The sequence below is a fragment of the Nyctereutes procyonoides genome, unplaced genomic scaffold (genome assembly GCF_905146905.1).
Source record: "Nyctereutes procyonoides isolate TBG_1078 unplaced genomic scaffold, NYPRO_anot_genome, whole genome shotgun sequence".
Classification (NCBI taxonomy): domain Eukaryota; kingdom Metazoa; phylum Chordata; class Mammalia; order Carnivora; family Canidae; genus Nyctereutes; species Nyctereutes procyonoides.
This window is the reverse complement of record NW_026575051.1, coordinates 21,389,714-21,394,560: the sequence shown is the minus strand read 5'-3', so window position 1 is coordinate 21,394,560 and position 4,847 is coordinate 21,389,714. Positions and strand designations below refer to the sequence as shown.

At 41.2% G+C, this 4,847-nt stretch overlaps 1 pseudogene; it reads left to right on the top strand.

Annotated features, from left to right (window-relative positions):
- The first annotated feature begins 293 nt into the window (after positions 1–293).
- On the top strand, positions 294–1,333 carry LOC129512359 (protein phosphatase inhibitor 2-like; annotated as a pseudogene).
- The last annotated feature ends 3,514 nt before the right edge of the window (positions 1,334–4,847 follow it).

Genomic DNA, 4,847 nt, shown 5'->3' with positions numbered 1-4,847 from the left:
AATGATAATCAAAGATGTGTCACAGTGGGAACTCTTATATACTGCCCGTGTGATTATAAACTGGAACAACTGCTTTGGAAAATATCTTGGTGTCACCTAGTAAAATTGCACGTGCTTACGTTTTACCATTTAGTGACATATTCCAAGGATTGTAACCTGCTCTGCAGAAGCCATGTTCGAGCGATCATAGTAGCCGTATTTATAAGAGAAAAAAAAATGTCAAGGTCTTGATCTCAATCAAGGATAGAACTCACATATAAAATTGATGTTTTCATACCACAGAGCCTTACACGATGAAAAGGAAGGAGTCAGTGGCAGGTAAGTGTTGGTTGCAAAGGGTGTGTGAAGGGTCGCCAGCCCCACCCAGTCGGCCCTGGCATGGGGGTCGTCGTGGGGTGACCACTGACTCCGGCGTCTCCGTGACAGCAGGTGCAGCCACCCTGGCCCCAGGAGGGCTCTGCAGCAGCCTGGCAAGTGCATGCTGGCACCCAGCCCTTTCCTTCCTGGATCTGGTGTCAATCAGTGAGGCTGAGCCCAACCCCCACTGCCCAGAGCCTTGGACCACTGCTCATGAGCCCATCAACGGAGGAACAAGAGCTCTGCAACCTCATCTGGTGGCCTCAGCTGCACAGCCCAGCAAGAGTGTCCATGAAGAGCTGGGTAAAAAATCCCAGAGATGGGGTGAAATGAACATCATGGTGATATATCCAGCTTTAGACAAAGACTGTGGTTTCATGAGAATAGATGAACCCATCCCTCCTTACCATAGATAGTATGGTGTGATGATGAAGATGACCCAGAAATCCCTGAAGGCTGACCTTAGGCAAGAAATTAGGTGCTGCTGCTGAATGCTGGCAGCCAAAGTATCTGGTTCATGAATAAGAGAGCAGTGAAGATGAGGATAGTGATGACCTCCCACCTGAAAAACAAGAAAAAAAAAAAAGCAAGTGTCAATTTGAAATGGAAGGAAGCTTCAGGGGCACCTGAGGGGCTCAGTGGTTGTGTCTGCCTTTGGGTCAGGTCGTGATCCCAAATCCTGGGATCGAGTCCTGTATCGGGTTCCCTGCAGCAAGCCTGCTTCTCCCTCTGCCTGTGTCTCCACCTCTCTCTGAGTCTCTCATGCATAAATAAATAAAGTCTTTTAAAAAAAGGAAAGGAAGGAAGCTTCACTGCAATGAAGGATGGAATATTAAATTAGCTAGACAATTAATTTCAAAGGACCTACGTGAGGAGAAGGAAGATGAAGGAATGTCAGAGACTGCAGCTGAAGAAAGCATGAACACCAGGATCTACTACAAGTGACCAAATGCAAAACTAATCACAGAGTTCATAGAAAAGATTCATTCAACACTGTAATCATTTGTCAGATACAAACCCTGTTACTATAATGTACTGCTTCTTATTCTCAATAATTCATGACTTCAGTACCAAAATGCATACCAATTATTATATATTGCCAAGAATTAAATGACTTCAGAGACAAAAAGAGAGAAAAAAAGAAGGAAAAAAGCAAGCTACACATATTGACACGGAAGAATCTCAAAAATATAATTACATGAAAGAACAAGGTACCAAAAAATACAGACCATAGTTTCATATATCTAAATCTCAGAAATAGACAAAGCTAAATAATACATTGATCAGTGATATGTGCATGTGTGGTAAAATTTAAAAGAGAGGTAAAGGCTTGATAAAAATTCTGGAGAGAGGTTCCTTCCGGAGTGTGGGGAGGGAAAGACCATGATCAATTAAGGGGAGGAATTCAAAAATGTTGGCAATGTTCTGTTTCTTAAACTGGCTGATATGTAAGGGTTGTCATTTTTAAAAATAATTTTTTAGTATAGTTGACACACAATGTTACATTAGTTTCACATGTACAACACAGTAATTCAACACATTTCTATACTACATGCTGTCCTCATTACAAGTGTAGATACCATCTCTATATCCATACAATGCTACTATAACACCACGGACGATATTCCCTTTGCTGTACCTTTTAATCCCATGATTTATTCATTCCGTAACTGGAAGCCTGTATCTCCCACGCCCCTTCACCCATTTTGCCCATCCATCCCCCTTGCCCTCTGGCAACCATCAATTTGTTCTCTGTATTTATAGGTCTGATTCTGCATTTTGTTTATTAATTTTTCTTTTGTTTTTAGATTCCACATTTATATGGAAATCATCTATTTGTCTTTTCCAGTCTGACTTATTTCATTTAACTTAATACCTTCTAGATCCATCCATGTTTTTGCAAATGGCAAGATCTCATTTTTTCATGACTGAATAATATTCCTCTCTCTCTCTCTCTCTCTCTCTCTCTCTCTCTCTGTATGTGTGTAGCACTATCCATTCATCATCAAAGGACACTTGTGTTGCTTTCATATCTTGGCTAGTGTAAATAATGCACCAATATCTTTTTGAATTAGTGTTTTCATTTTCTATAAGTAAACATGTAATAGAACCATGGATCATGCGATATTTCTATTTTTAATTTTTTGAGGAATCCCCATACTATTTTCCACAGTGGCTGCACCAATCCCATCAACAGTACATGAGAGTTCTTTTTTTCCCACATCTTCACCAGCACTTGTTTCTTGTGTTTTTGATTTTAGCCATTCTGACAGGTTGGGGGGGTGATATCTCATTAGGTGCTTAGTTGTCTAAGTTCTAAATTTTATAAATTAACCCCTCAAAGGATATATCACTTGTAAATATCTTCTCCCATTCAGTAAGTTGCCTTTTTCTTTTGATGATTTCCTTTATTGTACAACATCTTTTTATTTTGAAGTTGTCTCAATAGTTTATTTTTTTCTTTTGTTTGCTTTGCCTGAGGAGACATATCTTTTAAAAAATGTTACTATGTCTAGTGATAGAGAAACTACTGCCATGTTTTCTAATAGGAGGTTTATGATTTCAGGTCTCACATTTAGGTCTTTAATCCATTTAAGTTTATTTCTGAGAGACAGAGAAAGAAGTGGGGAGGGGAAGAGGGAAAGGGAGACACTCTCAAGCAGATTCCCTACTGATCACAAAGCCCGACATGGCGCTCGATTTCATGATCCTGAAATCATGACCAGATAAAATCAAGAGTCAGACACTTAACCAAGTGAGCCACCAGATGCCCCATTTTGCCCCATTTTTGCGTATGGTGTGAGAAAGGGATCACTCTTTTGCATATGGCTGTCCAGTGTTCCCAACACCATTTATTGAGGAGACTGTCTTTTCCCCATTGTACATTTTTTGCCTCCTTTGTCATAGATGAATGGACCTTCTAAATGTAGGTTTATATCTAGGCTGTCTGTTCCATTGATCTATATGTGTCTGTGTGTGGGGGGGGAGGTTCTTGTTTAATTTCTATTATTATTCTTTTGAATATACACACATATAAGCTCTTTTGTTTTACATATTAACATAAAAATAATTTTTGATGTAAAGAGTTTGCCTTATAAAGGGTGGAAATTGGTCAGTGACATCCTGGAGAGAAAAGAGTCCTCTTGCTGCATTCTCAGAGGCCAGTGGGCAGGGGCAGCCACAGTCATGGTACAAGTGGGCAGCCCTTTCCAGATGGAGTCCCTAAAATCAAAGTCCCTGAAACCAAGGCTTGCCCATTTTGATTTCCATAGCAATGGGAGTATTTATGCCACACATACCTGGTTGTGAAAGAAAGTCATTCTGCAAATGATTTGTGGCAAAATGAAGGTGATGTCACAGCCACCACAGTCACTGTCACTCCCACACCTATGGAGTCTGCAGACCTCACCCGTACTATTCCAGGTGCCAGTTTTCTTCCATTTGGCTCCTTTTAGCAGCCCAGCTATGGCAAACTCTGAAGATATTTTATCCTCTGTGGCATTTTGGCTTAAGAAGAATTTCAAATTAAGATACTCCCCTAAGGAGGACACAAAATTTAAAGCCAACCTTTTCAGGAGGTTTCAATCTTAAGTAGAATGTCTCCTGTATTTCCACAGGATTCCCCCAACTGAATAGATTCCAGTGATTCTGTTTGTTTTCCTCTCCAAAGGGCTGCAGAGCAAAAGTGGAAAATAACAGATTCCTAATCCCAGAGATAGCTGAACTGTGAAATATATTAGTTCAGTGTGTGGTGATGTAGTTAATGACAGAGTAAGCTCAATCTTTAATGTCCTTGTGTGATATTTCTTTACTTTTAGCAACTACACTCTCATTCTTCAATTTCAAAAGCCAATCATTTCACCTCTCAATTTTCTTTCCTTTAAGTTTGGCAAAAAAAAAATCACTGGAAATAATAACTATTGCACAGTCTTTGTAAGTTAAAAATATAAGTGGGAAAAATTTTAACTGATTTAATTAACAGGCCTGATGTGGGGGAAACACAGGCACCAAACAGGCTTTCCCCCATTTCTCCTCTGATTTTTCTGCTCATTCATAGCTAATGCAAACATCCTCAATCCAGAAACTGGAAACTCCAGGTCCCCATCAGAGTCCAAATGAGCATGAGATATGAAGACATGCCTGCTTACCTTTCTCCATTGAGGCCTGGCCCTGGGCAGGATACCAGCCCACAGAAGATAGGGCAGGTCAGCAGCCCTCCTCCTGCTCCTCTAACTCATCTCCTCCTCTGCCAGCCTGCTCACCTGTGCTGAAGCCCTCCACCACCCCTGCGGTGCTGGAACCACACCTGTAAGAGGAAGTCGGCAATGTGAGAAGGAGGGAAAGCTCTCCCCCTACTGGCACTATTGTAAGGTGGCTTCGTGCACTTTGGGCTCATGGTTGGTGACACCATTTTTGTCACTGGTGCTTTTGTGGGTGTTCTGGCAATCGGCCCATCAATGTGGACCTTCGCTGAAATTCTCTGGGGCTGG